The following is a 26,659-nucleotide window of genomic DNA, read 5'->3' on the forward strand; positions in this document are numbered from 1 at the left end:
AAGTTACATAGTGTAGCTTTAAGTTTAAGTGCCAGTACAAGACAAAGTATACTTATTTTTAAAAATAAAAGTCTTAATATTTTATGCAATTTTGCTTATCAGGTGATTGTACATTGTTTCAAAGATTTGTAGATATTGTAAATGTAAAGAAAGAATATGGTATTATGTAGTGTATGTATTGGCGACTTTGATAGGAGGTACTGTACTGACTTCATTGGTAAGCTATAATATGTGGCCTACAAATAAAAAGAAGAAAAAAAGACAAACTTTCCATTACAACATCCTCTATAGCTATAGTGGTTATAATAGTGGATGTGGTGTCTACTCCACATTCTGGATGCTCTTGACACACATTGCCAGATCTTTGGACAGCACCTAACCCATGCTGCTGATAAACAGGTGAAGTGATGAATGATCAGTCACACACATTATGGATTTCACTGGCAGCACAATTTGTGCAGGTAATGAATGTGTCAGTGCAGTGTGGTCAGTGTATGATGTTCTCAGAGTCTGCCGCCAGGATCACTAGTACAACCAGCTGCTAGCCTGAGGGGAACTACTGTAGATGACGCTTCGGTGCACCTGTGGCAGTGGCTGTTCTGGTGAGCGAAACGCCACACTCAACCTCAGGCATTGTCTTTGTCTCTCTATCACACACAGTGTCCCTCCTGTGGGCCCCTCCAGGCCCCTGAGTGCTCAGATGATTAAGCTCTAACACCTTTTGCCATGCCTGTTCCCAGGAGGATGCAAGGTGATAAAAGTTGTTGTTTTTATACTTGTATCTTGAGGGAATGTAAAGCATAATTAGTCAGACTGAGAAAATATAAATTAGTTAAGACACTAAAAAGTTAAAGAAATAATTTGCTCCGACCTGTTTTTTGCCTTTTCCCTTGCCCTCCCTCTCTCTCTTTTACTTCTTCTCCCTCAACCCTATATCTTCTACTTCTTTCCCATCCAAATAGTGTCTAATTAAGTATACATGTACAAACTTTGTACAACTAACGAAACATCAAATGTTCATTTATACACCCTAATTCAGTTGCAATACTCTTTTAAATAGCATTTAAATTGACTTTCATCTGCAGACTATGACTGTTTTCCTCTATGGAACACCAAAGGATTTAAAACTTTAAATGTCAGAGCTGCTCAGTTACAATTTATTTTGGTAAATACTGTATATACACCGATGAGCCAAAATATTATTACCACCTGCTTAATTGGCTGTTCTTCATCCGCATGCTGACAAAAGAGTTCAGACCCGCAGAGGCATGGACTTTACAAAACCCCTGTAGGTGTCCTGTGGTATCTGGCACCAAGACATTAGCAGCAGATCCTTCAAGTCCTGTAAGTTGCGAGGAGGTGGAGCCGCCATGGATCGGACTTGTTAGTCCAGCACATCCCACAAATGCTCAATTGTATTGTGATCTGGGGTATTTGGAGGCCAGGGCAACACTTTGAATTCTTCATCATGTTCCTCAAACCAAACCTCGAACAATGTGTGCAGTGTGGCAGGGTGCATTATCCTGCTGAAAGTAACACTGCCATCAGGGAATACCATTGCCATGAAGGGGTGTACCTGGTCTGCAGCGATAGCCGGGCCCAGAGTTTCCCAGCTGAACATTGCCAAGAGCATCACACTCCTTCCTAAGTTTGGAAAGGCATGTCATCTTACTCCTGCCTATTTCTCCTGCAAGCAACATGTTGACTACGAGAACTAATTGTTCGCTACCCAGACCTTGACATGTGACGTTGTTAGGAGATGATCAATGTTATTCGCTTCACCTGTGAGTGGTCATAATGTTTTGGATCATCTCTGAATGGGCGTGTGTGTGTGTGTGTGTGTGTGTGTGTGTGTGTGTGTGTGTGTGTGTGTGTGTGTGTGTGTGTGAGCATGTATTTATCACTTTGTGGGGACCAAGTGTCCCCATAAGGATAGTAAAACCCGAAATTTTTGACCTTGTGGGGACATTTTGTCGGTCCCCATGAGGAAAACAGCTTATAAATCATACTAAATTATGTTTTTTGAAAATGTAAAAATGCAGAAAGTTGTCTGTGAGGGTTAGGTTTAGGGATAGGGTTAGGTTTATACAAGTTTGTACAGTATAAAAACCATTATGTCTATGGAAAGTCCCCATAAAACATGGAAACACTACATGTGTGTGTGTGTGTGTGTGTGTGTGTGTGTGTGTGTATATACACTTATCAGCCGCAACATTAAAACTACCTGCCTAATATTGTGTAGGTCCCCCTCCTGCCGCCAAGACAGTGGCAACTCGCATCTCAGAATAGTATTCAGAGATGATATTCTTCTCACCACAATTTTACAGAGTGGTTATCTGAGTTACCATAGACTTTGTCAGTTCAAACCAGTCTGGCCATTCTCTGTTGAACTCTCTCATCAACAAGGTGTTTCTGTCAACAGAACTTTATGCACTGCTACCACACGATTGGCTGATTAGATAATCGCATGGATGACTGTTGGTGCCAGACGGGCTGGTTTGAGTATTTCTGTAACTACTGGTCTCCTGGGATTTTCACAGACAACATTCTCTAGAATTTACTCTGAATGGTGCCAAAACCAAAAAACCAGTTCAGTGGACAGAAATGCCTTTTTGATGAGAGAGGTCAACAGAGAATGGCCAGCTGGTTCAAACTGACAAAGTCTATGCTAACTCAGATATCAACTTGCTATTCTGAGATGTGAGTTGGTGCTGTTTTGGTGGCACGAGGGGGACCCCACTTGCAGATGAAACAAGCTTTGGTCAGATGTGTTTCAACAGTAGCCACATTCAAATCCACACTGAAAACATATCAGAGTAAATTCTAGAGACTGGAGTGGTGGTGGTGTAGTGGTCTAAACCACATAACTGGTAAACTGGTAACCAGAAGGTCGCTGGTTCGATCCCCACAGCCACCACCATTGTGTCCTTGAGCAAGGCACTTAACTCCTGATTGCTCCGGGGGGATTGTCCCTGTAATAAATGTCGCTTTGGATAAAAGCGTCTGCCAAATGCATAAATGTAAATGTATATGTAAATGTTTGGCCGTGCATTAACTGACTGAACACTGTGCTGCAATCACTGATTTGCACTGCATAATATTTGTCTGTATTATTTACTTTTTATTCATTTAAAAAATATTTAACTTTTTTATTTTATTAATTATATCCATCTTTATTGTTTTTTTTCTCTTTTTTCTCCCCAATTTGGAATGCCCAATTCCCAATGCGCTCTAGGTCCTCGTGGTGGCGTAGTGGTCCTGGACCACGAGGGTGGCCATCGCCCGCTCGAGTGCCTGCGTTGTGACCTTCGTGGCTCTGAGAGCGAGGTCGGTGGCAGAGTGCAGTTCCTGCAGCACGTCGGGGTCGGAACTACCCAGGTGCAGATCTTTGAATGCCTTGGCTTGATGAACTTGCAGGAGAGCCATGGCATGAAGGGCGGAGGCGGCCTGTCCGGTGGCGCTGTAGACTTTCGAGGTCAGTGATGACGTCATTCTACAGGCTCTGGAGGGGAGTACCGGGTGGTCCCCCCAGGTGGCGGCGTTCTCTGGACACAAGTGGATCGCAACCACTCTGTCCACCTGGGGGACCTCCGTGTACACGTGGGCCGCCCTGCCATCCAGGGTAGTGACAGCGGACGAGCGGAGGGGTCGGTTTCGAGCAGTAAATGTTGCCCTCCACGACCGCGTCAGCTCGTCATGCACTTCCAGGAAGAACAGAACCGTTCACAATTATCTTGTGATATTTTAAGAAAAGGTTGTGTCGCTCAACTTCATGTGTTACAATGGAAATTGCCCCTTTAAGAAAAGTGGGAATACTATTTGCACTACTTCCTGTGCGTAAAAGTCATTTTAGGTGATGGTTGATCTAAGGTGATTTCTGCATGGTGAGTTCAGTCTTTCTGACTATATTTCATATATTTTACTACATTTCTGGCAATTTCATGTGTTACACTATATCAGAGTCTGTGGTATTACAATCATAACTTGCAGATAGATTTCATCAAAATTTTGTTAATTACAATTCTATTAATTTTTCCAAAATGTACCCTGAGCTTGAATCTACCACGATGGCAGCCTCCACTTTACAGAAGTCCAGATTTGTGCACATTTGTCTGTTGTGTTACTGTCATTCATGGTAACTCAAGAGACAATATCCAGATACCGTAGACACATGGGCATAATGTAAGTTGTCTTTGGCGTTAATTTAAATTGTATCCAACATTTCTTTCCTTCAGAGCCAATTAATGTTATTTTTTGATGTTTTCAAATCTTAAAGTTAAAATATGGAACAATACAGTTACTACAGTTCATTTGTTGTTCATGTAACACTTTACAATTTTACTTTTTTTGGTTTCTTCAAGAATGGATAGATGTCCTTGTCTTCAATTTTACTTTGTCCAATTGTGACTTTAGAAATGATTTTTTGAATAATTGAAAAATCTGCAATTTTCTATTTTTCCAAAAATGTTTTCACAACTTGTGCTGTGGGCTGTACCATTAGCACGGGGTGTGAACATACTGTATGTACGTTGAGTAGTATTTTAAAAAGCTTGCCCAGAGTTCGACGACTGAAGGCACAAGTGCGACCTTTGCCATGTGGATGGGTTGGCATGCGGCTATAGCAAGACAGTGGACTGACCATTCTCGGTGCCAGCTTGGCGCCAAGCATTTCACTACACTTTAAGTGGGTTGCGCAAACATAAAGGTTAGGCTTTGCGTTACTCGCTCTGCGCAGTGAACGATAGGGGTTTAATCTCTCGCAGGCTGGCAGAAGCTGGTACTGACGGACCACATGTGTCAGTCCTCATGCCACTTGCATCACTTTTTTGTATCAAGTTTATTAACAAAGCATAGGACACTAGCAATAAACAGTGATGACCTTTTCTGAATTGCTTTTCATTTCCTTTTAAATTTTGGGTTAATCAATCTATCTATCTATCTATTCACATAGTTTTGTTTTTTATAGCTTATTTTATTCATTTGTTTTCTAGCATGAGTTCTGTTATACCAGCTAATTCCGTATATTGAACAAAATGCCTGGCCAATGATAATAAATAGTAAATATAATTAAATTGTGTATGTATTAATATTTCAGTTTAATATTTCAGAGAGGAGAGATACACAGAGGAACGACGCTGAGACTTATGAAGAAGAAGCTGTCTGTCACATTATTATATATCAGGTAAGAGTAAACTGGTCAATGGAAACCTAATTTGATTGGTTACTAGAAGCAGGCAGACCCACCTTCCCCCTCGCACTTGCAAAAACAAATACATTAATGTAAATCAATTTACATTATATCATCTTTAGTAGGACACGCAGATATGATAATTAATATGGTTGATGATCATATGACTTATGCACATATTTCGGTCAATATATACCAAATGGATGTGCAAAATTCTCTGCAATGAGTGTTTGCAGACTTATTACTGTAATAAGTACGGTACGCTATGACAGAGATTGTATAAACATTTTTGAATCACATAATCATTTCATGCTTGTGCTACCATTTTTCTTTTTTAATTATATATAAAAACATTAAACATGTTTTTTTCTGTTTGTAATTATTCTTTGGATGTGTATTTAAAGGCTGCACTTTTTTACACAATAGAATTGTCACAATAAAATTAAAATGTTAAACATCCGACATTTATAACAGTGTTTTATTTTGCTGTTGGTAATCTATGATAAAGGTCACTAAAGGCAGACAGTGCTCCATCAATTCCTGTAATGTAGGTGATCAGTAGGTGTTGGACTTCTGCTGCCACTGTTCCATGCTAACTTTACATGCAAGACTTTGACAACAAACTGCAAAACAGGATCATTCATGGGTCCTAGAGGTTGAAAATAAGGAACGTTACATACTGGTATTGTGTATTGTTTTAAGGGATCTCAGTTCAGAGTAAAGTGAGGAAAGTGTGCTTCAGTTTAATATACAAAATATTTTTTTTTTGGGTACCACCAAACTTTATTATTATTATTATTATAATTTTCATATTTCATTATTTTAACAAACCTTTGCAAATTTAGCAAGCAAATGCATTTTTGATTGCTGTTCTTTCTTCATCTGTGAAAGACAGGGTAAGCCGTCTGTTTGCCAAAGCAAGCTCTGTTAATCCCCCGATAGCCCGAGCAACATCTGGCAGTTGTTGTTATGCCAACACCACCTCTTCAATTCTATCCAAAACCTCTGGTAGTTGGTGTCATCATTCTTTAACTTACTAAGGGTCAGAACAACTAACTTTTCATTTGAATCAACCTGTATTGTATATCTGACCTTCCAGGCGACCATAGGAATTTTCAGAAATATGTATGTTTAGATTTATTTTACATAACGCTCTTTGGAATAGCTTGTGGTCCAAACTCATCTTATGCGAGTATCTTTTGTTCCCTTTGAATCAATGATTTTATTCTGGTTGGCCATCAGTCAGCATCATATTATCCTCTGATACCAAATCATCTTGGACTTTTGCAAAGATGCCAGGAACTGATACGTCATGTTCATGAAATCGGATTGCCATTCGTCTGGGGTGTCAATTTTCCATCCACCAGATCAGCAAGGAAGATGGGATAATATGATTCCTTAAACTCATTTCCAAACAACTCCCCACCTTCTATGAAACACCATGTATGTGTTGCAACTATCCTCTAAAAATGACAGATGAAAAGTATAACTCTGGTTAAAAAAGTTCCGGCAGTCATGCGAGCATTAGCATAACAAACACACCAATACTATTGTTATTACTATTGGTGAATTGTTAACTGCTGTGACCTTTACTATTTGCTTATATTTGTAATTTTCAGATATTTATATTCCATGACAATTCTTTGATCATAATTCTTTCTTTTTGTCATGATGGCTAATAACATTACTCCCATGGGCAAGTCAAGGTTTGTTGAACTCACTTCTGAAATGGTTTGGTCATACTGGCTCAAGGCACAAACAAAGACACCTACAAAGCAGAACCAGCAGCTGCACTGGGTTGTTGAAATGCAAAGCATACAGATCCAGATTCAGCGATGGGTATGTTACACATGAAATGATAACATTAACTTGGATTTAGATTTTGTCTTTTATTCCTCTTGTGCAGAACTCACAATATTCACATTTAGATGCTGTAGTTTTGAGTGTTTATGTGCACATTTATGTGGTCAAACTGTAAAACAAAACAATTCACAATTTATATCCAGTATTGAACCAAATAAATGTATACAAATTATAACATCAGCTTTTAGATGGTAAACACTAAAATATACAATGCAAAATATCACATTTTGCATGAAACATTATCACAAATGTGATACAACCATCAATAGGAGAAAGTCTCTTTATTACAAAAAACTAATTTAAACTTTGTTTACAAACCAAATGCAACATATATTGAAATAATATTTCAACAGGTAATATAAAACAGTAGATGTCTACTCAAACATCAAAACACAAGTAAATAACATTAGGCGTTTACCCAGATAGCAAAAAATGTCCGCACGGCTTCTTTTTGCCGCCGTCCCCAAGCTGTCGGCTATAGGTGCGTCCCACTGGCGGGGATGAAGCGTTTGCCGCCGAATTCGTCACTCCCATTTCTTGCGAGATGCTGCCGGCGGTCAGACGGCGGGCCGCCCGCTTCATTTTCTCTGGCGGTTGCCTCGCGGCAATCGACCGCGGCCGGCCGGCGGCAAGCCGCTTTGAAATAGCCTACAAGGACAGCTTAGACTCTCAAAATCGACCTGCCATGTTGGCTATTATTATTTTTTGCTCCAAAGCCATTAGGGTTTATAACAGATTCTTGACTCTTGATTCCATGATAAGGTAAGGTTTAGGAAATGACATTTAAATTACTTTGAAACTCTGAAGCGATTATACAGTAATATATGTAAAATATATTGAATTATTTATGCACAGGTGAAAATTGTTTACATTTCTTTGATTGCTGCGCATTTGAGACATGCACCAATAAACCAAAAAGAATTCCTTTTGTAAAACTTACTTGGCAATAAATATCTTTCTGATTCTGATTAGGTTTTAAAATAGATATTTAATTCAGGGTATGAACAATTTAGCAGAATAAATTGATGAAGTTAGACTTTTCACCAATGCCTGACTATCAGTGAACAGTGAAAGACATCTGCAACATGGCCAAAATCTCGGGTATAGTTTAATTTTTTTTATTATTTGCAACCATGGTGATATCTATCATAAACATGAAAATCCCTGTTTTGACGTGAAGGATAAACTCAATGAAAAAGCGAAATTATCCTCTGGTTTCACAGTTGCGCAGAAATTTCGTTTATGTCTACATTTTTTCCAACCTCGATTTTTTTTTTTGTTATTTTACCTTTTACAGGTTTTGCAATTATGACCTGTACAAATGTTTAAGAAAGTGTTAAAGTCCCTGTAAAGGCAATAAAAAAAATCTAAACGCATTATAAATGTTAAATGTATTGCTAAAACACATTACAAAGACTGAACTGGGAAGTTCCGCTGTCGCCATATCTGTTTCCGGTTTACTTGCGCGTCGCCCAAAATGTCTTTTTACTCGATGTCTCCAGAATCTTCCGAAAATACGCATCAGCGATGTTCATCGCATTGTTGATGCCTGATCCCCTGCTCCGACAAGCAAGAGGGACAAGGGCTTTACACTCTACATATCGAGTTATCTGCACAACTACAAGGGTAAGTATTTTAATCTAATGTGGTGTGCCGGCAGATAGCGGCTAAGCTAGTTCGCCACGTGTTCATTTTTAATGTAACGTTAGTATAGAAGCTTGTTTTTTCTTAGTTTTAAAGCAGACTGTTTGTTAATTTTTGTGATAATTGTGATATCAATTATATTAACTTGGTCTCCTCTCAGTTTCTAATAAAGATCAGGACACCGGTGAAGTCACTGTCAGGGCATTGTGTTACAGGTCCATGAGAAAATCAGAATCAGCTTTATTGCCAAGTATGTTTACACATACAAGGAATTTGTCTAGGTGACAGGAGCTACCAGTCAACAACAATACAAACAATACCAAAAAACAGCAGCAAGACATAGGTAATTAAAAACAAAAAAGAACACAAAATAAATAATTATACATATACGTACATACACTCACCTTCATACATACCCACATACACACACGTAGTGCAAATCTAATACAATCTGTATATAAAGAACAAAAAACAGTATATTATGTACAGAGCAATGTAAGTAAAAGCAGATAAACCTCACAGTTTGAGTGTATGGTGAAGCTAGAATTAATAAGACCGCAGTTATAGGCTTGTTACTTTAATAGCCCGATGTTCCTGGGGACTCGGCTAAGGTTATTCATGATTAATGTAACTCAAATCAAATGAAAACAGTTATTGTAGGCAGTTAAGTTTCCCTAGCTGGTCCTCTCTGTGTAAAATGCGTTCTTATTCAAGTTTTCAACTCAGTCATTCGTTTAAGATGCAATCTTGTGTTATAAGTATTAGGCTATCATGATTATACAGTGAGCAAGCTATATAAATAAGTATTTAATATAATAAAAGTGTAGAGCACCAACCGAGGGTGTAAGGTAAAGGCTGAATATTGTAGATTTATTACAATATGTTGCATGTTTGAATTAAAATACCTGTGGATATGCAACTTCCCACTAATGAAAGTTTTATTCAGAAGGAGCACACACTCTACAAAGGCCTGACTGGAGATTTGCCTGATCTATCCGTCCTTCTGGTGAGTAGGGATATAACAATAGCACATTTCACTGTACAGTATGATATATCAACCAAAATCTGTATACCAATATTTCATTTTCTTTTTCCTCCCTTTTACAAACAAATATTCTGCTTCAAAGAAAAAAATGAAATTGATGTTATCATAAGGGTTCTTCATTATGAACTTGTATGCCATGCATAACATACTGTGGATAGAAATTACAGGGAAAGTTACTGGTATGATAATTGTGGTTATATTATATTACTATTATATTTAGTGTATTGCTAATCAATATATTGTTACTTCCCAGATGACAGCTGCTCGCTTCAAGAGCAGGTGAAGCAAGTGGGACAATGTTGAAGACATTTGCTCGCACTGGGCAATCAGGTACAACTTGCAAACAACACCTGTGGTTGTTGGTTTAATTCCCACTGGGGCCACCTGTACATGTAGTAGACCTAGATATAAATGTCATAGTTTAGTAGTTGAAGGACCAGGACTGACTACTTTATTCTTTTATTCTGGGAACCCCTGTAGGTGCAGATCAAACCCTAATGCTGCGACGTCTTGGAATTTGGCGATGTTGTGCGTAGCATGGACGACAAAATGCTATGCTGCAACGTTTCAGTGCCAATGTGTCTGTTGGAGAGTTATCCCTGCCAGGGGATCTGTTACTCCCCTTTAGAAACCCAGGAAGATTTGGCATTGCTTGACAACAGTTTGAGGCAGGATAAAGAGCTCCAGCAACGATTTGTAAGTGTGCCGATTTTGTTTATAACGGTATAGGGTAATCTAAAAAGTAAAATTAAGATCGTACACTGCATATTCTACAGTCTGAATCCACAGCCTGTCACATTTTAAATTTATGAGAAGCTTCAGAGAAATGTAATTTGTAACATGTTTTTTTTTGTATTTTCAGCTTTGGTTTTTGGCAATCAAATGTGGGAGGGACCTAAAGACAACCGTGTGTGAATGCTTCAGAGTATCTTCTCTAATCACCTTTCCATCAATACAACCTGGACTGGTGTAGGGGATAAAGCATGTTTTAGAGACATGTTCCTGAAGACCATTGTTCAAAGTAAGTTGGATATTTTTTTTACATTTAAGTAGATGTGTATGACCTTATGCCATTCAAATGGAATGACAGATCTTTATTTTCTACAGGAGCCATCCGGAAGAACCCGGCAACACAGGATGCCACTGATGAGGTGATCCAGGTTAACGTTACGCGTTACCTGAAAGGAGCATCTGAACATGAAGGTGGAAAAAGGCGCCGCACAGCTGAGAGGGACCCACAGCCGACCCCTTAAACCTAGGCTGACTACTGACACCCCAGCATCACTGACAACTGGAACCCTTTCTTAATCCTGCAGTCAGTAACATCAAGACCCCTAAAAAGCCTGCTAAAAGTGTCAGACTACACTCACCCAATCCACACTGTTCACTGTGGAAATTGCTCTTTTTTTTTTTTTTTTCTCGTGACCCTGCTTTGAGGGCAGCTCCTTGGATGAATATGGGATGGTTTGTCCTTTTATACAGGCGCACGAGGAATCACTGAAGATATGCTAATTTGTACTGCCTCATTCTGGAGGTCGGGAAAACCGGTGATTCTTAGCCCACTACGCCACACAGTCCCCAACCTCTCCAGACATTCTGATTGGCTGTGTTCTCTACAGCCAGATTTTCTGCTGTTAATTATATTTATTCCCACTTGTTGTCATGTGTAAGTTGAATGTCAAAATGTATATTATACCTGTTATCCTGCACATTCCTTGATACCAAAGATCTCAATTATTTCATATACAATTTGCTGCTTATTTCATTGTTACAGTGCTTAACTATTCTATTTTTAAATATAGCTTGTAAATCCTAGATTATACATCTAATACTTGATATTTGCACATTATCTGGTATCAAATATTCTACTTACCGTGACATTAGTATTGGCTTATTTCATTCCGTCAGTGCTTAACAATTCTATTATAGTTTGTAAATCCTATTTCATACCTCTGATACTTGATATTGCACATTAACTAGTACCAAAAATTATACTTTCATTCCGTCACAGTGCTTAACTGTTATTCTATTGTTAAATATAGCTTGTAAATCCTTGTGCCACAGGTCAGCATTGCAGTTATAATGGTATATTCTACTCTAGAGCTTTACTCTAAATTATTACCACTTAACCTATTGTTAGAAATGACTTGTAAATATGATGTTATACCTCAATTTATTTGGTATCCTGCACTTTATTTGGTACCAAATATCCTCATTGCTTGTGTTTACTGGTAATTCTTTTCATCCCAGAGCTGACCTCTGTATATTATTAACAATTATTGTAAGTGTTACAATAGTGTTTTTTTAAAAAAAAAGAAATTGGAAACCTGCATGTTCTAATGTTTGTATTTTTCTGTTATTTATATTTCAGTGATCTGACATCTTGTTTCAATGACAGTTACTGTACTTTGAAATGTGGAATTAAAACGCCAAATGGAAATTTGTCTGGTTTGATCAATCATTATTCTTGATAAACTGCATGCTATATATATATATATATATATATATATATATATATATATATATATATATACACAATAAGCGGCGGCAGATCGCTCGAAAAAGCGTTTGCCTCCGACGGTCCGCCTTCGATATAACGGCGGCTGGCCAGCGGGCCGTCCGCGTATCGAAGGCGGTAGGAAGGCGGCTGCCGCTTTCAAAAAAGCGGCAGCCGGTCAGCCGCCAGCGGACCGCCGACTTATTGCTATCTGGGTAGGCGCTAATTAAGGCGCTAATCGCAAATACCGATCTACATCCATACCCATCAATATACTTATACAAAACTATTACTCACCACGCTGGGAATAAATAGTTTTAAATTATAGTTTCATCTGGTATTGTTACAGAATTCCAGCAAGCAACACAAGAACAACATGGCTTTCTTCCTCAGTTTTTTGTTGTTGTTTTTTTTGCGCCTTTTCCTAGGCGATCACATGAGCCCACAAAATCAACGTCCTTAAAGGGGCAGCACCCAACAGTCTAACACTTACATCCGGTGATTGTACCTCCATAGAATCTCTGTGGACTTCGTAGTGTCCCCTTGGAACAAGGTCCACACTGCTGAAATATCCACTCGGTCCAGCAAAGACAGCGATGTTGCTATCATCTGTGAAATATACACTCGAACTGCACACCTTAAATAAAAATTGAAAGTGGTTTGTAAGCATATATGGTAAAATGTATTTGTAATGTTTTCTAATAATTTGCACTCACATAATTGGCTGGCCAAATAGGTGATAAATCTTAACAATCTAATTAAAGAATCTTGAATTACTAAAAATATGCCAATTTTATCAGTTGTCATGTCATCCTCCTTTAAAGTTACCCTCTTGGGACCTTTGAATAGTGTGTATGAATCCATGGCTATGCTGAGACTGATAAATTGTAAGGGTTTCCATTCTTCAGAAAGTTATGCACATGAACGTCCGGGTCATATAACTTAACTAAGAAATGTATGTTAAAATTCAGTTTTTAGGCCAATATTCTAAAATCTAATATTTGAAGAGTATATTGCGTTTGGAAAAGTTGTTTTTTGTCATCCGTTTTTTTATTTCAAAACATGGAAAGGAATGAACGGAAGATAAACGGATTGTTACACGGGCCCATTTGTCATGTCTTGATTATACAGTCAGGTCCATAAATATTGGGTCATCGACACAATTCTAATCTTTTTGGCTCTATACACCAACACAATGGATTTTAAATGAAACGAACAAGATGTGCTTTAACTGCAGACATCCAGCTTTAATTTGAGGGATCCAAATCAGGTGGACGGTGTAGGACATACAACAGTTTGTATATGTGCCCCCCACTTTTTAAGGGACCAAAAGTAATGGGACAGTTGGCTGCTCAGCTGTTCCATGGCCAGGTGTGTGTTATTCCCTCATTATCCCATTTACAAGGAGCAGATAAAAGGTCCAGAGTTCATTTCAAGTGTGCTATTTGCATTTGGAATCTGTTGCTGTCAACTCTCAATATGAGATCCAAAGAGCTGTCACTATCAGTGAAGCAAGCCATCATTAGGCTGAAAAATCAAAACAAACCCATCAGAGAGATAGCAAAAACATTAGGTGTGGCCAAATCAACTGTTTGGAACATTCTTAAAAAGAAAGAACGGACCGGTGAGCTCAGCAACACCAAAAGACCCGGAAGACCACGGAAAACAACTGTGGTGGATGACCGAAGAATACTTTCCCTGGTGAAGAAAACACCCTTCACAACAGTTGGCCAGATCAAGAACACTCTCCAGGAGGTAGGTGTATGTGTGTCAAAGTCAACAATCAAGAGAAGACTTCACCAGAGTGAATATAGAGGGTTCACCACAAGATGTAAACCATTGGTGAGCCTCAAAAACAGGAAGGCCAGATTAGAGTTTGCCAAACAACATCTAAAAAGCCTTCACAGTTCTGGAACAACATCCTATGGACAGATGAGACAAAGATCAACTTGTACCAGAGTGATGGGAAGAGAAGAGTATGGAGAAGGAAAGGAACTGCTCATGATCCAAAGCATACCACCTCATCAGTGAAGCATGGTGGTGGTAGTGTCATGGCGTGGGCATGTATGGCTGCCAATGGAACTGGTTCTCTTGTATTTATTGATGATGTGACTGCTGACAAAAGCAGCAGGATGAATTCTGAAGTGTTTCGGGGAATATTATCTGCTCATATTCAGCCAAATGCTTCAGAACTCATTTGACGGCGCTTCACAGTACAGATGGACAATGACCCGAAGCATACTGCGAAAGCAACCAAAGAGTTTTTTAAGGGAAAGAAGTGGAATGTTATGCAATGGCCAAGTCAATCACCTGACCTGAATCCGATTGAGCATGCATTTCACTTGCTGAAGACAAAACTGAAGGGAAAATGCCCCAAGAACAAGCAGGAACTGAAGACAGTTGGAGTAGAGGCCTGGCAGAGCATCACCAGGGATGAAACCCAGCGTCTGGTGATGTCTATGCGTTCCAGACTTCAGGCTGTAATTGACTGCAAAGGATTTGCAACCAAGTATTAAAAAGTGAAAGTTTGATTTATGATTGTTAATCTGTCCTATTACTTTTGGTCCCTTAAAAAGTGGGAGGCACATATACTAACTGGTGTAATTCCTACACCGTTCACCTGATTTGGATGTAAATACCCTCAAATTAAAGCTGAAAGTCTGCAGTTAAAGCACATCTTGTTCGTTTCATTTCAAATCCATTGTGGTGGTGTATAGAGCCAAAAAGATTAGAATTGTGTCGATGTCCCAATATTTATGGACCTGACTGTAATTATTTAAAATAAATATAGATAACAATCTCCCTTGATGGAAATTCCATACATTCCACAATACAAATATGAAGAACAAAAAATTCAATAAAGCAATTAAAAGAAATTATTTTAATTATTTATTATTATGAATAAATCCCTGAAGTTGAGTTCCCCTACTCAATTTAGAACAACCCAGAATTTCACTTCTAATACCGGTAACACCATAGACAGAAGCGGATGTGTCACCAGTATTTTAATCAAATTATTTTAAACCTGAATTGTCTTTGAGCTTTCATTTTACTGGATAAAGCATTATAAACTAATTTTAAATACATATGAATTTTTCTGCCACCTGTTTGCCACTCCATTAGAAGATTGAATACCACACTTGCAGCATAGAATTATATAATATGTTGGCAAGGGGCCATCTCTGTTATATTTTACAGGCCTGTTCTGGGTCTTTTCTTTTGTACAGAATTGACATAGTTTCACTTTGTTAGAGTGTCTAATGCCCATTAAGTGGACGTTATAAGTACTATTACTACTTTTTACCCTGAAGGCTGTATTTCACTGATGCACTAATAGGTCATTGAAGTGTCATTCGATGAATAGAGTTTGATAAAGTGAGGACGGTTGCTATGGAAATGGTCCAGTCACACAGGTAAGGACCACTGCTGATTGCCTGAACTCAAGAGGCCCTGATGAGAGAAGAGACCACTATGCAATCACCAACCCACAGCACATATCACTGAAACAGCAGAGAGAGAGAGAGAGAGAGAGAGAGAGAGAGAGAGAGATGGTCAAGGACTAAGTCACTGTGATTTACAGATACATACTGTATAAAATAACTACAATATATGTGATATGTGAAACTACAAAGTCATCTTTCAAAGGCACTGATTGAGTGTTCTAGAAGTAAATAATTTGGGAGATATTACAAAATTCACAAAATAAAAATACACAACTTTGTTCAAGTAGAAATATGTCACTGTCATTCTTATTCAGAACCATTTATAAAATAAATAAATATCAAAACCAAATTATTTTCTAGACTTTCAGTTACTGTGACCAGTGTAGCCCTTCCTCCCGAACAAATGATTCTATCAGCCCATTCATTTTACTGAATGAAAAACTTACTGAACCACAAGTCAATTTCCCCAAAACTAAAAGTAAATGGGATTGCACCTTTAAGCTTGTAAAAGGTGATATTTACATATTATAAAGTCTGTTTAAACACAGCATTAGTTCTTAAATGCCTAAAAACACCATTTGCCTATTGTAAAATCACTGCAATGCACAGACCTAGGTGGCTAATTGCTCTCATAAAATGGTGGCAACAACAAGACACCAATGTTCAATTTAACAGAATGTAATTAAAGAGAGCGTACGAAACGCTTTATTTTTGCTGTCAAAAATGTCATCTCAGAATGGACGGAAGGCCAAAACAGAAAAAAAAAGATGCATTTTCAAACAAAATTGTACAAGTGTGGATGTGGCATAGATGTTCTAGTTAACATAAATAATTCAATCTTAAGAACCTTCATGACATTGCACCATGCTGTACTTGCTGTAACTGTATGCATAGCTCCTGTGTGTAATTAGATAAATCTTTGAAGAAACAAAGGTTATGGCCCTTACAGGCCCCCCATGTCTTACTATTGATTTAATTACAGACTTATTTAAGCAAAGCATTGCAGCAGAACTGAAGCAAGCTACATTATCTTCAATCTGAAACAAAAGGTGAATAAAAATTAATGTCTGCATGAATGCTAGAAAATATTTTAAGACCTCTGACAGACTACTGATCAGGAAAGCGATAACATCGTCTCCACGCAAGATGTCTCCAAATGCTGCAATCAAAGAAAATGCAAAGTATTGCGTAGCCTAAAAATAGCCTGTCTGTCTTTATCCTGCTCTGATTTGTAACACAGATTTGAGAGCGTTCCTGGTGCTGGCGAGCGTCTGCCAGAGACTTCAGAGAAGTGTGTGTCAGGTAGAGAAATTGTTGATGGAGGCGGCATCTGATACGTTGGGGTTCGTGAAGGGGTGTTTATCATGCTGAAAAAGATGCAGCTTTGGAAATGGAAATTGCCTGCCTAACCACCTGTGCAACGTTAGCTTGATGAATGTAGTGAATGTTTGAGCTCGCGCAACAGGGAACCCTGCGGCACAACGGGTGTCAAGCAGTCTGCCGAGGCTTCTTTTGAGAGTCTGAAGTGGGGGGAGGAGTCTGACGCCCACTGACCTGTCAGTCTCAGCACTATACTTGGCTACTATTAGTGTGGAACTGTCATTAGCTGTAGGATTTAATGCAGCAATTATCTCTCGAACTGGCAAATAAATTATTTTATCAACACATATACTGTATAAACACACATGTACACTTATGGTATTTAAAGAGGTCATGACATTCTCTCTCTCTCTCTCTCTCTCTCTCTCTCTCTCTCTCTCTCTCTCTCATATATATATATATATATATATATATATAATTTTGTTATCTTCCTTGAAGTCCACTTATAATGTTAGTATTGTTTTTGCACAAAAACAAGCAAAGTTTAGTCATATATAATAATTTTCCACCCTGTCTCTGGCCCTCTGTTTGAAACACTCGGTTTTAAGATGTCTGGCCTTTAAGATATTTGAAACACAATCTGAAAAAAAATTAAAATAAAAATAAACTCCACAAGACCACACCATTTATAAAACTACATTTCAGGATTAACATATAACCCACATCCAACACATTTCATCTGAATATATTAAACTGTTTTAACAGCCCCATTCTTCAATAACAGTTTCTGTGACTGGTTCACAAGGAATCAAGGTCATTATTTGAGCCAAAAACATACAATCCTTGCTGAGATGTTCTGAATACAAGATCTGGCTTCAACAGGCCAAAACATGGACGCTGGTCTTCACATCATACATCATGGGCGGGGCCAAGGGTGCAATGATGGAAAAATAGGCATTGCATATGAAGATATATTTGGTCCTTGTGACATCACAAGTTCCACGAATTCCAAATGAGCAGTTTTTCAAATCATGGTGGCAGACAATGAGGTTGGAGGCGGCTTCCTGTTCCTGTTGTTGCTGAAGAGTCCCTCAAGTTTGTAGCCTGTTTGCCTGCTAAGCCTTCTTTATATATTTTTTCTCTGTTTTATCTTTCTATGAATACAATTACTGCACTTTACTTTCTACTGAGAAATGTTGTGATTTCATGCTGTCCATTCATTTTTACCTCTGTGATTTTTATTTGGACTATTGCATCGATCTTAATCCCCTGCTGCTGAAACAACTATTTCAACAACTATTTCAACAAATAACTGCTTTAAGTCATGGCATTATTACACACTATCCTTACCTGCACTGCATGCCACATGTTTTGCATAGCTTAAGTTGTCAGCAGTGAGCGATTCGAATATGATACATTTAAGGAATAAGTAAGGCTGATGGAGAAGATGACTTAGAGACACGCATCCAAAAAATATTGGAGGTCAGTGAGAAAGAGAAGCTGGTATATACTGTTTCGGATACAGTCAGTAAGTTGGCCATGTACACTTTTCGATTCTGGCAGTAGAGCCCCCACTGCTGGGCAAATGGGTAATGACACGGCAGCATATCTGCATGCAAAATTTTTGAAAGGGAACTTTTAGAACTCTTTGGAGAACTCCTAGAGGTAAGATAAAATCTTTGTGAATACGTGCACAGACCTCTTATGGGGCTTTTCCACTGCATGGTACAACTAGACTCGACTCGACTCTGCTCGCTCGGCGAGCAATGGGAGGGAGAGTGCCCTGGACTCAGCCACGGCTGGAGTCCACGATGGAGGATGGTACATTAACTCTATACTCTTATTGAAAAAAGTATGAAGCCCCTTGAATTTATTTTCTGAAGTGTTTTGTGCACCCACACAAAAGCTATGTGTTCCCTTACAAAAAGTTGAACTATGGTATTTGTAGTAAAATCATAAACAAAAAAGTTCCATAAGTTACATCAAAGTTACCCTGGTTTTACAACAGTAACCATAATTAAATCTATATTCACAGTAAAATCATAGTAAACATGGTTACTGCAATAAATCAATTAATTAATACAAATAATTTATCAACTCCTTGTTGAGTGTGCTCGGACCCGCAAGGGGGGAGGGGGCACGGCCTGGATGCGATAGGCCAATGAAAGGGCGTCCACCACCCAGTGGGAGAGCCTCTGTTTGGAGACAGCGCTCCCTTTCCGCTGTCCACCAAAGCAGACAAAGTGCTGCACAGAACGTCTAAAGCTCTGCGTGCGGTCCAAATAGGTACGAAAAGCACGTACCGGACACAGCAATGAAGGGGCTGGGTCTGCCTCCTCCCCGGGCAGTGCTTGCAGGTGCAATACCTGGTCTCTGAAGGGCATGGTAGGAACCTTGGGTACGTAGCCCGGCTGTGGTCTTAGGATCACATGTGTGTCTGCCGGACCGAACTCCAGGCAAGTGTCGCTGACAGAGAACGCTGCAGGTCCCCAACCCTCTTTATGGAGGCGAGCGCGATCAGGAGGGCCGTCTTTAGGGAGAGGGTCCTGAGTCCATCTGATTCTAGCGGCTCGAAGGGGGGTCTCTGAAAGCCCGAGAGGAACACTGAGAGGTCCCAGGAGGGAATAATGTCAACAACTCTAGGCAGTTGATGTGCCAGCGCAGCGGTGCCCCTTTTCAATGGCCCCTTGACCACGGTGCCCCAACCCAATTTGGAGGCATCGGTCGTGACCAGGACGTGTTGGGACACCTGCTGCAAGGGGACACCTGCCCGCAGAAAGCAGAGGTCTGTCCAGGGTTTGAATGTTTGGTGGCAGGCGGGGGTGACCATCACATGGTGCGTGCCGTGGTGCCATGCTCGTCTCGGGAGCCAGTGCTGAAGCGGTCTCATATGCATCAACCTCAGCGGCGCGGACATATGCCCCAAGAGCCTCTGGAAAAGTTTTAAAGGGACCGCAGTGCCTGGCCTGAAGGCAGCGAGGCATTCCAGCACCGACTGCATGCGCTCGTTGGTGAGGCATGCTGACATTGAGACTGAGTCTAAAAGGGACCAGGGGGTGGGGGGGCGTGGCTGTGAGTGGTGCGCAGACCCCAGGAACCAATCATCCAGCCGCGATGGCTGTGGGGAGAACAGAGGGTTCCAGTCCAGCCCCACATTGGCGGCCACCCGGGCAAGCATGTCGGACATCTGGGCGTCAACCTCAGCCTGGTTGTGCTGGCCCGAAGGAGGCAGCCCAGACGAGTCACCCGCATCAGATGCCAGACCGCTCTCTAATGCAGAGGCGAGCTCATCCAGCTCGGGGGGCTCCAGAGGATAGGCAGGCTGGCTGTGAGGCGAGCCGCTGTTGTCTCGAGCCCGGACGGGAGCCAACGAGCATGCCGGGGGCGGGTGGTTCGTGGGGGCGTACCCGGCGAAACCAAGCCCGCTGCCATCCCCAGATTGCCTCCATCGCCAGCTGCGTCATCCTCAATCCCGTGGGAAGAAGGAGCGATGTGGGGGGAGTGGCTGGAGTGGTGTTCCTTCGGTTGAAGGAAAGCTGGGACCGCAACATTGCCATGGTCATGTTCTCGCCAGTGAGAACATGAACCATCCACAAACGCTGCCTCGGTGTGATCGCAGCCCAGATACACGAGACAGCACCTGTGGCTGTCTGAAGCGGAGAGCCACAGGCGCTCCTACCGCATCCAGGAACTACACAGGAGCGGAAAGGTATCTTTATAAAGACACGTCCTGAAAAGGACGTTCAACGCCACTGTGTATTGCTCTTTTAGAGGAAAATACTGTTTTAGAAAAATCACTCTTTTAACAAAACACTCTTTTAAGTTTTGTACTGTCAAAGCGCCCAGGGGCAAACTGCACTGCCGTGCAGAGCAGGAGAAAGTCGCTGAAGTGTGCCGTAGATTTAACAGCAGATCGCTCAGAGGTAGAGGAACAGGTGTGTGACTCGCAGCTTGCTGCGTAAATGACCATCGGCTCCGAAGAAAATTTCTGAATGAAACAGATGCATTTCCCCGCCTTTATACTTGTATGTCCGGGGACGGAACATGCAAATTCTGTCTACCAACTTCTCATTGGCCTTTTTTCATAGATCAGAGGTATATTCTGATAGAGAGAGAGACCCCTGGTGTCGCTTCTTCAACACAACGACGAAGTGAGCGATAGACGGGGAACCTGAATTATTACTACAGTTACATCATAAATATCAGGGTTAAAATATTATTACTTATTGAAATTAAGAGGAAACACTATTGTGGGAGAACATAAAATGTTTTTATGAGGGGTACAAAATGTATTAAAATGGAACACAAAACATTTAGTGAGGGAAAGCAAACTATTGCAAAGTAACGCAAAACTTATTTCAAGAGAACGGAAACTATTTCATGGTTATTCAAAACTTTTTTTTTTGAGAGGGAACACAAACTATTGCAAAAGAATACAAAATGTTTGTGAAGGAACATAAACTATTGCAAGGGAATGCAAAACATACTGCAAGAGAACGCAAATTATTGAGAGGGAACACAATACCTTGTGTGAAAATAATATTTGTAAGATAATTTTATTAACATCAGACTAAAGGGGTGGATTGTTCTACAAAAACTAAATAAACAATCCTTATGGATATGTCACATTTAGGAAATTAGGTTTGTTTCTGGAAGCCATAAGTTGCTAATCGGCCTTAATGTTTCTTTGTTTCTACATTGAGGCCAACTGATTCAAATAGGGGGCAGCAGAGATACATGCCAACTTACACATTCAGTGATGAATATGTGCTCTCAGTGCATATGAATATTCATTACAGCCCACAGGGTTCACATTCACTCAAATATAAGTGCTAAGGCAATAAATGCCATTAGAGGAGCCTCTGTTGTTTGGCTGTATTTGCGAGAGTGAGAGTAGCTCGGGGATACAGACTCCAGTCATTTATCATACTTTGTCAATGTAAATCATGTGTTTGGGGCAGTGTCCAGTCATTTTCCCAAAGGAGGATAAATGCCAGAGGTTCTTTCTGTGAGCTGAAACCTCAGGGCAACAGTGTGGTTCACACTCAATCCAGCCAACATTACTGCCTCTGTTTAAAAACTTTGTGAAATCAAACTTCATCCTGTTTATATTCTTAAAAGAGCTCATCCAAAAAATTTAATTCATCATGTCTTACTCTCATGTTGTTATAAAAATATCTTCCTTTGAACACATTTTGAAGAATATGAATGCTTTTATTCTTATAATTACAATGAAAGTGAACTGGAGCTTTTAAGCTTTAAAAAGGACACAAAAGTGTTATAAAAGTAGACCATGTGACTCACATGCTGTTTTCTAAGTCTGCTAAGGGCAAATAATAGCTCTGAGAAACAGAATGAAATTTAGCCCTATTCGTACAGGATTATATGGGGACATGGGGTACTAGTGTAATATTAGCAGAGTTTCTCCATGATTTTAATCACGTGTGAATTTACCTTTTATAAAAAATGAAAAATAAATTACCCCTGGTTATACTAATCCTGAGCTAATTTATAAAATAGTAAATATCACCCAATCTCCTTTAGTTTTCACTTTGCACTGTTTTAAGAATGGAAGAGCTCCTGAATGCAGATATTTTAGATTTTTTTAAAGTTGTACTTGAAATTCATCATGTGGTAGTATCGTGATGAGAGCCCAAACATGCAGTATAAAAGTTTTAGATGTTAACATTAGTTAATGAACTAACAAACTAACAATGAACAATTGTATTTTTATTAACTAGCATTAACAAAGATTGTAACTGCAAAGATTACTTCCAACGTACAGGGCTGTTTTGACATGATAACACATAAATGACGAAGACACATCCATCACTGCAATTTGTACAGACATTGTTTACAAACAAACTGACTGTAAAAATTACTGACTTCCACAGGAACAATAACTGTACAGACATCTGTCCGGAAAACTAATCCCATCTGAATATTTGTAATTTTCTTTTAAACTGACTGACATGTAAATTGTTCAGCCACTGTCGGTTTTGTCATTACGTGCCATTTATGGACAGAGTTATTAGTCCTGTATTATACAATAATACAGGACTAATCATAATTGTAAATAATAGCATTGCAGTCTTTGCGACGCGAGCAATAGTATTTTAGCTTTTCATAGCTTTTACTCTCGAAAGTTCCATCAAACCAGCCATTAAAATGAGCATTTACTATCGAGAAAGCATTTTCCAGTTTTGTGTGCAATATGCATCAGACGGTTAGTGCACTGACTGAGGCTGAGACTAGAGTACAAAAGTAACTCTGAGTGGATGTGTTCAAATGTACAGCCTTATTCTCAATGGCACGTGCAAACATTTGTATTTTCATTTTTCATTTTGTAGGTGAATCGCACCTACAAAATCAGATTTTTGAACCTCACAATGTGTGTTTATTTTTTCTCTTTTAATCGTTAAATGTAGTTTTGAGTGTGATTATGCTTTAAGGAGGTGTACCTGTATGCTTGTTTGTAAATCTCATGAATTAATAGTGGTGTTTTCCTTATTACAGCATGTGTTGTTCTGAAAACAATAATAAACTAATCCGCACAGCCTGACTTAAGCACAGCGAGGGCGGTTACTCGCGTGATTACAAGGGCATAGATTTGGCTTGAACATTGCTGACATGTGAGCCATAGGTTTCCGTCCCCTGAACTATGGTCTACAACTGTGGCGTAAATTAAAGGCTACTTAGCGTAAATTAGCCAATTTTGTAAAGCGACAAGCCCTTCAACATGAAACACGCTAACACAGGAAAGAAAACTGCACTCAAGAAATATAATGGCCATTAAACACAAATAAGCTGTAAAGTGAAAAATTCTCTCTCTACAATCCACTACAATTTGACTGTTGGTCTCTGAAGGATTAATTGGTTTGTGATGGACATTAATTTTCAGGCTGGCAGAATTTTAACTACTGTACAAATAAAGGAAGGAAGCCATCAGGGGCCTTTTAAGTAGGTTTAATACACTTCCCCAGCAGTTGGCTTAAAGCGTCAGACTGGGAGGGAGGTGTTAACCTGCAAATCAACCTGTTTGACCTGCAATTTGCACCAGAGAAGATCGGCAGCAATAAAAGCTAACAAAGTCCCCCTCCACGTGTCCCTCACACTCTCTTTATTATTCTGCTGTTATTGCTAGAGAGAGCTAGTTTTGTTGTGTGTGAATCAGGCTCCTGTGGGGATCGGAATGCTTGGCCCCCCACTCCGTTAGTTAAAAAAGACAGATCTAACGAGCGTAGCGCTCACATCATTCTCAGGGAGCACAATAAGAGAGACGAACTTAAAAGCGGTGATGTACTTCAGTAACCTCTAACTAGCTCTGGTCTGTCAGTCAAATCCTACTGACACAATTACCAACTGATTTTGAGATTCCTCACTCGCCTCGTTTTAATAAATGTAGTCTCTTAGTAGCAATATAAATCAGTAAAGATTTATTGAATATTTTGAGAATGGGTAAAAACGCAACAATTTTTAGGGCTGAATATCAGCCACTTCCTCTCATTAAGATGCATAGAATAAGATAGACATTGTGATACATACTTATATCTTTACATCACAATTGTACAATATCATAGTTGAATTTTGATTGAAACTGCAGCAAACATGCCAGAGAGATGCTGAGTGTCCGTGGGAGAGACTGAATCTGTAGCAAGGAGGTATATTATACATGAAGAAAGCTATCCAATAGCATTACCATTCATCTCAATAAAAGTTTTTTAATGTCATAAGATAGCACTATGTGAAGAACAGAAAGAAAAGTGCATTTATGAATTTATAATCTGCCGTTTTAATCGTGGTTTGGGTGAAAGTAAATAAAAGGCACTGCTGATACAGTTTTACTCATTAGTTATTGAATCTGTCCTATGCACTTCAATAACTGTCTGGTTTGGTATAGCTACAAATTCAGAAATCAGAATAATACAAAGGACATTTCCGACTGCTGAGCGGATTATTGGTTGTCCCCTGCCCTCCCTTCAAGAACTGTACCCTTCCAAAGTGAGGAAAAGGGCTGGAAAAATCACTCTGGACCCCATTTACCAAGCACACTACCTCTTTCATATGATATATGTTTTGAATGAGCATAAAGAGCTGAAAAGTGTTTTTGCAGAGAGGTGACTAGGACTAGGTAAAACCATTATTTCATCAATGTGCAAAGGAAAGTGACAACACTTGTGAGTCAACACATTAAAGTAGTAAATAGAAACACAAAGCGGACTGTAGCAAAATTACATAATCCCCCCCTTTTAAACTCACTAATGGCCTGTTTGTCCTGTATTGTTCCATAAATCATCAATTGGGGCATTTTATGTTTTTGAATAATTTAAGGATGAATAAGTGTATTTATTAAGCATTTATAACATGTAAGTTTAAATCCTCACTATTTGGCACATACTGGATGAAAGTCACCCTTTTAATGCATGTTGTTATAACTAAATATCAATGATTTATAATGCATTTTTAAATGACTTATTAGGATGTAATGCTTATTTTAGTTAAATTGAACCTCTATTGACTGGTAAATTAAGATTTATTCATAACCATATCTACAGTATATGGTTGATGAAAACACAATCCTTTTTTTCTTAATCTTAGATTACATTTACTATTTGGACGGCACGGTGCCTCAGTGAATTCAGAAAAGGCCAATGACATTGGCGTGTGGATTTTCATGCCGCTCTCCACCCCGGACATACGGGTATAAAAGGAGATGGCCTGCACCACTCATTCAGACTTGTTCTTTGGAGCCGAATACATGTGTTGTGTTTGTCCCATCACCTTGTTACTGCTGGATATAAGGCACATATCAGCGGTTGCTCTCGCATGGTCGAGCGTTTTTCTTCCCCTGGGCGCTTTGGTTGCTGAGTTCACAGGTGTAAAAGAGCAAATTCTTAAAAGAGTAATTTTCTCCAAAATAGCTTGCACAAACGATGTCCCTTCGCTTTTGTGCTACTGGGTGCGGCCGTTATCTCTCCCCATCAGATGGCCACAAAATCTGTCTCGAGTGCTTGGGTCGCCAGCATGCTGGGGCAGCATTTGAGGATGTGTCATGTTCTCACTGTGAGAATATGCCCATGAGAACATTGCGGTCACAACTCTGTTCTTGCTTTATGAAGCAGACAGCCACCGCGGCTGCTCCCCAAACCTGGTCCATGCTGTGTTGAAGTGGTAACAGGAGTCTATCCGCCGGCTCAGACCCCGCGGACCTCCCATCCCCCTGCACACTCGTTCTGCCTGATTGAGTTCACGAGCATGGTAGGCTGTCTGCCTCAGTCTCGTTTGGGCTTGCGATGAGGAGTCGTTTGCAACATTGGAGGGTGGGCTGCTGCTTTCGGAAGTGAGCGAATCTACTGAGCTCCCGCTCTTGGGCAGTAGAGCTCAGGATGAAGCGGATGCTGAGTTAGCAGCAGGCCCAGGCAGCTGCGAACATCAGGCTTGAGTGGAACCCTCCGCCCTGCCCTGAGACTTCGCATCTGGACGATTCGTTTCTGTGCTTCGTGACTCCTGGCCGTGCCCCACCCTGGTGCCTCTCTTCCCGGAAGTGCAGGAGGAGCTTGCAAAGTTGTGGAAAGCCCCTTTCTCTGTCAGTACATGCTTTGCGGGCTCGCCCATCCTGACTACCCTCGATGGCTTCCCCAGGTATAGCACGCTGTGGC

The sequence above is a fragment of the Xyrauchen texanus genome, chromosome 15, assembly GCF_025860055.1.
Source record: "Xyrauchen texanus isolate HMW12.3.18 chromosome 15, RBS_HiC_50CHRs, whole genome shotgun sequence".
Lineage (NCBI taxonomy): Eukaryota > Metazoa > Chordata > Actinopteri > Cypriniformes > Catostomidae > Xyrauchen > Xyrauchen texanus.